The sequence below is a fragment of the Halichoerus grypus genome, chromosome 7 (assembly GCF_964656455.1).
Source record: "Halichoerus grypus chromosome 7, mHalGry1.hap1.1, whole genome shotgun sequence".
In the NCBI taxonomy this organism is placed as follows: Eukaryota; Metazoa; Chordata; class Mammalia; order Carnivora; family Phocidae; genus Halichoerus; species Halichoerus grypus.
In genome coordinates, this window is record NC_135718.1 from 84,350,780 (window position 1) to 84,362,258 (window position 11,479).

General features: G+C 38.7%; 1 pseudogene; it reads right to left on the bottom strand.

Annotated features, from left to right (window-relative positions):
* Positions 1-1,041: 1,041 nt before the first annotated feature.
* LOC118529138 (ADP/ATP translocase 2 pseudogene) lies at positions 1,042-1,806 on the bottom strand (annotated as a pseudogene).
* Between the last annotated feature and the right edge of the window lie 9,673 nt (positions 1,807-11,479).

Genomic DNA, 11,479 nt, shown 5'->3' on the forward strand with positions numbered 1-11,479 from the left:
AGTTATTCAGTCCTTTTTGGTTTTTAAATCAACAGGACAACATCAGTTTGTTTTCTACTTAGAAATCTTAGGTTAATATTGGAAAGGTGTAACATGTTTTGAAAGTCTGAAGGAGTATGGTCATTATCTGTAATTATCCATTCTTCTCTCTCTTCTAATCCATTAACTTCAAGATTAAAGAAGCACAAGTGGCTGCCCAAATGAAAAGCACATTTTGCTGCTTCTCTCACTGCAACCTGTGGACTTGCAGCCCAAGTCTGTGTCAGGGCTGGGGGTGGAAAGGACACGTGAGTCTTCTGAATAACATTCTCTCCAGATACTCCTTGACCCCCATGTGCTCTTTCCCTCTTTGCAATCTGGAGAGCAGACATTAGCCAGTTTCTACCACGTGGGGAGCACACCAGGGAATGGTAGACAAAACCCGGTAGAATGGCAATAGTTCTAAAAGATGATAATGTCACATTGGTGCTAATATGGAACAACTACAACCTCTATGCACGGTTTGTGGAAGAGTATAATGGAAGAAGCATTTTGGAAAATTCTTTAGCAATTTCTTTTTTTTTAAATTTCAGATATATTTTATTTCTTCAAATTTATTTATCAAGAGTGACTGAAATAAAAAATATAATTGGGGGCACCTGGGTGGCTCCATTGATTGAGCGTCAGACTCTTGATTATGGCTTGGGTTGTGATCTCAGGGTCATGAGATGGAGCCCCAGGGTCCTGTGCTCACTACTGAATCTGCCTGAGATTCTCTCTCTCCCTCTGCCCCTCCCTCGTTCTCTAAATAAATACATACATACATAAAATCTTTAAATATATATATATAAAATTGAGTCCCCTCATCAAGGAAATGGCTTTAGGGGAGAAAACTGGTCAGCTGAATATTACTGTTTCCCATTTTCAACCAGTAAATAGTTGCCATTGATAGACAGCCAACAGTCTGTCAAGAATGCTCACGAGATATTATATAATACAACATGTCTGTTCACAGAGGGAAAGAACTAGGCAGTGACTTCTGTGAACTTGGTGATTTTTTCCTCACACAAGCACAAAAGCACCACGCATGCTTAGGAGGACAGTGGACCGTGCACCCTTGGAAACAGCTGTGGCTCCTTCCTGGTGGGCAGTCTTCCTCCAGCAGTCAAGCGTGCCTGCACACGTGGTGTCAGCTCCTCTGCGCCGTGACTGCATCACCCCACAGTGACCAAAAGTGTCAAAGGAATAGGAAGTCACGGCAGTAAGCGCTGAGACGGATCGTGTGATCATTCAGTGGGTGGAGATGTGCGTATTCTTGGGATCTGGAAGCCTTCCCTTGCAGCGTCATAGATGCCCAAGTAGGCATCTGGGTAGATAAGAACACCCTGCAGAGACACATGAACGCCTCGGTACAGGCCCTCAGTCCCATCAGATTTGTGGATCTTAACCAGGCAGCCCCTGGGGCCTCTGACTTCCCTTTCAGCTCGTGTGTCCACATCAGCTGCTAGACAGGTACGGGCAAAATCAAAAGGACGCACAAAACAAGGGTGTGGCCCCAGCAGATTCCCTCTTATCTACAGCACCCAGGAAGATCTGCTTGTGTTATTCTGTGAAGGTGAGGTTGAGAAGTTGGGTGGGGAAGCATCTGATGACATGGGCCAGGTTACCACGCCAGAAGGACAGGACTCCATGCTCCCTGGGGATTGGAACCACGCAGTTGATAACGATGCCCTTGTGTTGCTTGCTGCGGTGATTTGCTTGCTGGTATGCAGTAGCAGCTTCACCCCTCGGAGGGCACGACATGGTCTTGGAGGTGGCCGCAGCCATTTCATCCCCCAGGGAGTCTTTGGTGAGGACACAGTGGCACCTGTCATGTTGAAAGGAATAGGAGGCGGTAACGGCAGGACTGCCCCAGCCCCAGGAACCAGGTGGGACTCGGGGACTCTCTTTAGCAATTTCTTATGAAATTAAACACATACCTGCCCTAACACCTAGATGATTCTACACTTAAGTGTCTATACAAGGGAAATAAAAGCATTCATAGGGAGGGGAATGGGGACATACTGTTTAATGGGTACAGTTTCTGTGGCTGAGGAACAGGTTCTGGAAAAGGATAGTAGTGGTGGTTGCACAACTCTGGGAATGGGCTTGATGCTACTGAATTAAACATTTGAAAACAGTTAGAATGGTAAGTTTCATGTCATGCATATTTCATCACAATAAGAAGATACACCCCTAGAAAGACATCTACAGAGATGTCCATGGTAATTTTACTCATAATAGTTCAAAATGAGAAATAATAAAAACATCCATCAAAAAGTAAATGACAAAACATATTTTCATAAATTCATTATAGTAAGCGTTGAGCAAATTACAGCCACTGGGCAAATCTAACCTGAGGCTTGTGTTTAACCAGCCTGAGTGCTACAAACGATCTTCATATTTTTTAAGGTATAAAAAAATTAGAAATTTTTTTATTAGAAATTAGAAAGACAATTATGTGATAGAGACCAGTGTGTGGCCAGCAAAACCTAAGATAGTTACTCTGTCGCTTTTTACAGAAAAAGAAGTTACTGACTTTTGATTTAGAGGGTAATAACTAATCAATAAAAAGAACAAATTATTGACACATGAAACACTGTAACTATGCCTAATGAACATTATGTTGGAGTGAAAGAATCCAAGCACAAAAGATACATACTGAGCAGTTCAATTTATGTGAAGTTCTAGAATGGGCAAAATCAAGTGAACATCGTCAACATCAAAAGAATTTGATTTAAACTGACAACGTGTGCTTCCCTATATTATCTGTTGAAAAGGATATGATGTTACTTATGTGATAATAAGGCAAAAAATGCATAATCAAAATTTAATCATGAGGAAACATCAGAAAACAAAATCCGAGGGGTATTCGATGGAAAAACTGGCTTGGACTCTTAAAAAATATCGATGTCATGAAAGACAAATAAAGGCTGAGGAATTATCCAAGTTTAGAAAAAACTAAAGTATCAAGACAACTAGATGCACTGCATGACTAGGGGGGAACATTAATGAGATAATTGGAAATCTTTGACTATGGATGGTAGTTTATACAACGAATCAGCTCTGTTTCTTAGGCAAATTTAATATATTTTTTGAATATTTGAATATTTTAAAGTATTCAAAATATATTTAAAATAAAATACATACATAAAAATTTTTAAATATATAATATGAAATGTTTTGTAAATATTTTAAAATATTTAGGGCACCTGGGTGGCTCAGTTGGTTAAGCGACTGCCTTTGGCTCAGGTCGTGATCCTGGAGTCCCGGGATTGAGTCCCGCATCGGGCTCCCTGCTCAGAGGGAGTCAGCTTCTCCCTCTGACCCTCCCCCTTCTCATGTGCTCTCTCTCTCTCTCATTCTCTCTCTCTCAAATAAATAAATAAATAAAAACTTAAAAAAATAAATATTTTAAAACATTTAAAATTACTGGAAAAGTACCCACATAAAATTCTTTACTTGAAGGTAACAAAACTCAATCCTGATTATGTGAGATTATATTTTGATTTTGTAACTCAAACGGATTAAGCTGGTAAGGTTCCTTCGGCTCTGATAGTGGCAGAGGGCCAGATTTATGATTTGCTGTTTTTCTCTTCCTTTTACAAGCTTTCTCAGAGAAATTAGGTTTTACAATTTAAGGGCCTTATATGTGCTCTGAAAGATAACACTAAACTGTGTATCTCTGACCTCATCCATTTTATGTAATCTCCCTGGTTGTCATTCTAATCCTTTTCTTTCCATGCTCAGCAGGAAACCACAAGATAAAAACAGACAGAAGATACTATTTGTAATTGGTGAGTGACCAAAGTCAGTCAGTCCAGGCCTATCTTGTCCAGGGCCTTTCTCAGTTTCATAATTCACTTTTCTAATCTAGATCATGAGTAGAATTAAAACAAACCAAACCAAAAGATGCATCAATTACTGGAAGAAATGTTCCAATGCAATTGATTACCTCCCTTTGTCAATGGTGTTTGTTACCTGGATAATTATTTTTTACCCTTTGGGTCTCATAAATAAACAAGGAAATTTGTCACAGTTCACTCATACTTATGACCCCAACAGCTATTTATTTACATGTATATACACATACATGTAAATACATCTCATCACTACTAACAAAGATTTATTAAGTACTTGTTACATACCAAATTCTAGGAATAGCAAATTAAGGATATACAATCTATTTGATATTATTTAATTGGTGGGGATACTAGATATTAGAGTATCAAACTAGATTTTTAGATATTATCAAAATTACTGAATATTAGAGTAAAATTAAAGTTCCTATTTAATTTACTATCAGGTCTAATCTGATAATGATGTCTAGATCCCAAGAAACCCCCAAAGCACTGAGAACATAATCTAACCTATAGTAGACAGCTCCTTGACTGGTCCAGTGAGTGCCCACTGGCATTAGGAGACTGGTCCAGACTGCAGCCCGTGAGCCCCTTCGGCTTGTGGACACACTCCCATCTCCCAGCTATTCCTATTTATCCGTGTTCTGTAGCTGGACGATGAAGAGATCATTCACTAGCCTTCCAGGTAAATATAGGTGAACTGACATGTCTAGCATGGACTCTTTAAATTGTTCCAGATAACAAAAGGTAACATTTTGGCATGGGAGCATAGGGACAGAGGTATTAAAAGTACTTTTAGCTATGAGGAAATGTTACCTAAAAGTGAAGTACTTTGCAGAGCTTTGTGCTCTGAAAATCTATTAAATAACTCAAGAAGTGAAAATGGCAAATAAATATCTTGAGGATTATTTTTAATTAACCTTTGGTGTTCCCAAATAAGAAGGTAAATTAATGAGAGAAATCAGAAATTATGTTAATAAATTAATATATGAGTAGGCTGAGAATAAGAAATAATGTCCCCTTTTCCACTAATTAATCATAGATCAGGATGTGAAACTTTTCCTCAACAATCTGTTGGTTACATTATTTTGGAAATTTAATGCATAAAGTCATAGAATTTTTTCTTTTTTATTTATAATAATTCATTCTTTACTTAAATTAATAAGCATTTGAGTCTCCTATGGCTTGATACTGTACTACATTATATCATATCCCTATAAGTATGTAAACTGTAATTTCAGAAGCAAAGATAAAGTAAGACAATGAGATATCAATTGATTTACCCAAAGCGAATAGCATCTACTTGAAAGAGCTCAAAACGCTACCAGTGATTTTCCTAAGAATGAGTGAAGAGTCTTAGGAACACATGCTATTGTTGGAAGGTAAGCAATGGAGAATATCTGGAAGAAGCCTAGAAATTGTAAGAGCAAATCTATCATGAGTTGGCAGATATATTATTCATGGGGACATAGCTAATAGTGCATACTGTCATTTTCTCCAGATGTGACAGAATGACTTATGTCCAAGGAATAGCTGCTTGAGGTATTTCTTGATTTTTATTATATATTAGTGCTTCCTTCCAAAGTTTTACACATTTTAATTAATTGATTTATATTTGATGGTGATTTCACTAATGTTAAAAAAATTAGCTAATAAACATTTTGGAAGTGGGCTTTTTTTTTGGATACTCAATTTAATAAAAAAGCATTCCCAGACCTATTATTCATACATGTCAAACTCCCTGGAAGTGATAGGTAAAACCTAAGATCTTAAGTGCTTCATTAAGAACTTTGTTCTGTGATAAATTTTCCTTAATTTCTGAAACAGTTTTTAAAGAATGTAGGTAGGGGCGCCTGGGTGGCCAGTTAGTTAAGCATCCGACTCTTGATTTCTGCGCAGGTCATGATCTCAGGGTCATGCGATCAAGCCCCACATTGGGGCTCACTTAACACTTTACAGAAGCTAGGAGGCAGACAGTGCAGACACAGCAGAGGATCCAGGAGCAGAAAATAAAAAAGAATGACAGCAGTGTTGGCTTCCTTAAAAAAATGTATGAGACCCTCAACCCATTGTTGGTTCCCTGTTGTATTTCTTTGGCCGGCATTATACCATGTGGCCTCTTTGTGATGAAAGCCTGTTTGGGACACTGGAAGTTTCTAGTAGAACTCTCTGCTAGTTGAAGACTGAACTCCCTTGAACAACGACAAGCTGATATAGACCCATTCTAACAAAACAAAATATTTTTTGTGGATAATTTCTTGTGCCCCTTTCCAGATTTTATCTAGATAAAGTGGTTGGTCCTGACAGTTGCTTTAGACTAAAGGTTGCTGCGTTCTACACAGGATGCTATCCCTAAAGGGTCACTGCCTTGAGGAAATCCAGAGACCGTGTCCTAATGGCACCCGGGTTCTCATCTTCGTTAGTGCCCCGCTTTGTATCAGATAATTCTTAATAGAAAATTTTATGGTAAAGTTTTCCAGGCACAACTGAATCACTTACTGTGCCTTCTTATGGATATTGTTCGGTGTTTAGAAACAATCATTTTCAGCCATATAGGCTATAAATTATGTAAATTTACATCCATGACAGTATATAAGTTAGTCCTCTTCTCTTAGAAATGGAATTTTCCTCTCTCTGTGAGTAAAGTGGATAGGTCCAATCTGATACCACCATTTTTCTTTTAAAATCAGTAAAAATTTACAAAAGTCAGTCAGTATTCTGAATTGTTCTTATTTCCCAACAGTTGGCCAGCATGTGGCCTATGTCATGAGGAACCACATATGAAATATGCCCACATTTTTGCTAGTGGAAATCAAGGGCCACCAGCATTGCAGATGACAACCTGTGTGTCCTCCCCACCTACCCTCTCCTGCTGTGGTAGTCGTACACTGTAACTTCTGTTATTTGCAGAACCCTACTTCCAGGTCCTAATTCTGTATCAGTTGGGACTATGTTAACATGTAAGGAACATGAAATCCACCAAACAATAATCTTAAAAAACAGTGGGCTTTTTTTTTTTTCCCCACTTAAGATGTCAAGATATAAGCAGGTACGGTGATTCCATGACACTGTTATGAACCCAGTCCCCTTTGTCTCTGCTCCATTACTGTACCAGTTGGCTTTTCTGCATCCTACCTCTTGTATTTCTGCTATATCTCTAGGTATCATGTTTGAGTTCCAGGCAGAGAGAAGGTAAAGCAATACAGTGCAAAGAGAAAATCAGCATATGAACAGAGACTATCCCTTGTTAAAAAGCTTTTTGAGAAATCTTATCCAGCAATTCTTTTTTTTTTTTTTAATATTTATTTATTTATTTATTTACAGAGAGAGAGAGATAATGTGGAGGTGAAGGGCAGAGAGAAAATCTCAAGCAGACTCCCCATTGAGTGTGGAGCCGATGCCAGGACCCTGAGATCATGACCTGAGCGAAACCAAGAGTCGGCTGCTTAACTGACTGAGCCACCCAGGCACCCCTCATCCAGCAATTCTTGTTTAAAATTTAATGGCTAGAACTATAACATGGCTCCTATAAATGAAAGAAAGTTGGGAAAGATGAGAATTTTAAAATAGGAACACAGCAATCGCTTCTCGGCATTTTGGCTAAGATAAAGTGTAAAATAGGAACACAGCAACCCTATGGAGAAAGGAAGAATTGATCAATTCTGTCTTCCATATTTAATATATTCTAAGACTGTATCTGTGGTTCCCCACTCTGCCACGTCAAATGGTGCCTCTCCCTCTGCAAGTACATATGTAAAACTGCCCCTTTATTAACTTAAATTGAAATTAAGAAGAGTGAAATATCGATATTAATATTTTTAAAAATTAGCTGCAATGACTTCTTTGAACTTGACTTTCTTCATACAGGCAAAACAGATGACAGTAATTATAACACATGGTTGTCTGTTCTGACTTTAAATATATGATATACTTTGAGGTGCTTAACACTGTACTTGGTAGACAGTATGTTTCCAATAAATGCCTCCTCTAGTTATTATCATTACGATTAGTACCAAACACATGGTACTGTATATCTCTTAAATTTTTGTTTTATTTTACAAAGCTTTCTTCCTTTTTTAGCTATAAAACCCTTGAAGATCTTCTATAAAACTTGGAAATGAGAGCTCAAGTCTATTCCATCCTGCTTATGCTGAAGATAGACCTTTTTCTAGAGAGAAGACGTAATCTGTCAACCCAAGAAAATAGAACCTAAAGATTTTAATGCTCAACAGGTAGAGACTGAAAACCAACTCTTCGGAGCTACAGTAATCACATGCTTTCAATAAAAGGACCTCAAGACAGAAACACCTTCTCTATTTTGTCCCTCACACTAGAATATACATTTTTTTTTTAAGATTTTATTTATGTATTTGACAGAAAAGAGACAAAGCAAGAGAGGGAACACAAGCAGGGGGAGTGGGAGGGGGAGAAGCAGGCTTCCCGCGGAGCAGGGAGCCTGATGGTGGGGCTCAATCCCAGGATCCTGGGATCATGACCTGAGCCAAAGGCAGACGCTTAACAACTGAGCCACCCAGGTGCCCCTAGAATATACAGAGTCTTCTATGATCAATCAAAAATGTGCCAATCTGATTTTTTTCCTTCTTATACTGAAAGACATGGGTCATGGAAGATGGGCCTCTTCCTGGTCCTAAATGGCCAGCCAAGATGTCCAGTAAAAGATCTGCTCTGGTTTTGAGCCACAAGGCAGTTATACCTGTGGGTGCAAGAGGATGCTGCTCTCTAACCATATGGGATGGACTGGGCTTGGTGAAGCCTTCAGGCCTTTGTTGCATGTGCGCACGTACTTACCCTTGGAAGGATACCTGTGTCTATCTCATCATTTTTTATTATCTCCTCAAATATAGAGGTGGTTGGTTCCAACCACCTGATTATTGGTGCTGAACATTTATCCTTAAGAGAATCTCCTCTGATTTTCACAATGAATAAGAAATCTGCTTTCTAATCATTCTTAGAAACCTTCATTTGATATTTAACACTGAGTCTTGTGATTAAAAAAACGAACAATAACCACCACAGATGAAGTTACTTTAAGCAGAATCCTTTCTGCAGATTTATCTCTTTATTCTCCTAAAGCTCATACAAATAGTAAATAGTTTGAAATTAGAATAAACATTACTTTAAATAAATACTTCTGTTTTATATTTTTAAAATGTCCTGTTGCTCTAAAAATGATTGAAAATCACTGGTGTAAATCATATATTTGATTCAGAAACTCAAAAGTTTTCCTTTGAACATTAAAGTCAACTGAAAGTACAGATATTTCTGGAGGAAAAAATAACCCTTTATTTTAGCAAATATATCTATTATTTAAAAAAAATGTATTTGTTTTGGTGTGGAAAGAACACGTAGAATGAGATCTACATCTTAACAGGCTTTCAAGGGTACAGCACAGTATTGCTAGCTACAGGATCCGGATATCAGACCCTCAGAACTTCTTTATCCTGCATAACTAGAATTTTATACACACTGATCAGCACCTCTCCATTCCCTTCCCCCAGCGTCTGGCAACCACCATTCTATTCTTTGCTTTGATGAGTTCTATTATTTTAGATATATCATAAGTGGGGTCATAGTATTTGTCTTTCTGTGACTGTCTAAGCAATATACATTTTTGACTATTAAATAATGCCTCAGTGTACATGTCTGTCGTTTGTTTTTCTAGCTGATATCTTATATATAAAACATTTACATTTGATACATTACTTTCTCCTTTTTTCTGATAAATAAGTGCACTTTAAAAAGTGCATCTGTTTCCTGAACCAGAGTCGGTCACTGTAAATATCAGTGTACAACACCTCAAATGGTGAAATGGCAGGTGTAAAAAGCAAATGAACCCTTATTTGTTTCACTTAAATGTTTATGAGAAAGAACACTGCACGCTTGGTGTGCCAATGCCTTGTTCCCTTTACAGAGATGTGTTTCAACCAAATAATCATTAAGTGTTCTGCTCAACTGTTCCAGTTCCCAACACATGTTCCTAGTTTGTTGGAGCTCTGCATCCTAAGCTATGTACTGAGATCCAGCCTACCCACACTGCCACTGTGTGACCATGTTGTCAGATAAATTGGTCCCTAACCATTAAGAGACCTAAGGGAATTTAAGTCTTAAAGCTTTACTCAGTCATGCAGAATAAAGATCATAAAAAGGCCCAAAAGCTTTAATATGTAGCTTTGAAAATAATCCTTTTAGGTGTGTTAGTATTTCTCCATCACCAGCTAAATTTTTTTTGTTGCACACTTTCATGCTAAAATAAATAAACAAAAGTGGGATCATCCAGAGAACTCTGCAGGCATTAAATTTAAACTTCTTTATCAAATTTAATACTACATTCTGCTTTAAAAAAGGAACATATACAACACTATGATCCCCTTTATCATTTTAAACAGAAATATTTGCATAGATAAGAGCCTGTACCTACTATAAGATAACCTGATATGTCAAACTCGTCTATAAAGATCTCATTAGGTGGTTACCATTATCTCTTGGGTACAAGGTTGATCTTGGGGGTAGGAATTCTCTAGAGTAAAAGTATATTTAGGCGAAACATGACATGGGGGCTTCTGAGGTATACAGTACCAGTATCCATGTTTGGACTGAAAAACAAGAAATTCCTTGGAAATTCCAGCAGGGAAGGATGGAATACAAGGAAATAGCTACTTACAAACTGTCAGAAGAACTGAAGGAAAGGTCTGGGAAAGTCACCTCTTGCTCTTACTCTTGTCATCTGCAGACTTCCAAATTAGAGCAAAGCACCACATATGGCAGAGCTGAGGTCAACAGTTTGCTTGGGAGCACTGTGGGCGCCTTGAGTACCTCATGCCTGCCCAACTCCTCTCTCCATGCTTTGCTGTGACTGGAGAAAGATGGCTTCTGTCTTCAGCCATCCAAACCTCATGCAAGGAACCCCACTGGGGGAATCTAAACCAAAAAAGTGTCTGGCAAAGGATTCTGGGAAACATGATTCCCAGGCTTCCTCTGGACATACAGTGGAGAGTGGGGGAGTGTGCGGGCTCATGTAGTGTTACCAACAGACAGTGGGGGCATCTCAACACACATATGTCAAGTCCTGACCACACTGCTCGACACATAGCAGAATGTGAAACACAGTGGTGCAGTGGTTAGTGATACTCGTGCTAAGTATCTCCCCCACGTTCTACCTTTATGACGTTGGGCAAGTTATGCAATTTGTCTGAGATTTATTTCCTCTTCCGTAAGAAGATATTGTTATCTGCCACATTGTGTGGTTGGAATATTTACACACTTAGCACGGTGTTTGAACACACAGGAAGATATCTACAATTGTTCCTCCTCTAAAGCCATATATTTCAACTGCAGTTTAAGCTACACCTCCTTCAATATTTGCAGGAATTTTGCTGCTGTGGGTAAGCCCTCCTCCCCTTCATGTTCTTTGTCAACATTTTGCAGCTCAGCTCTGCCACCTTTTCTAGCTACTCTGGTCAGATCAACACAATGCAAACACAGAAGGGTAAGAGGGGGCACCTGGGTGGCTCAGTCGGTTAAGTGTCCGACTCTTGATTTGCGTTCAGGTTGTGATCTCAGGGTCCTGGGATCTGAGCCCC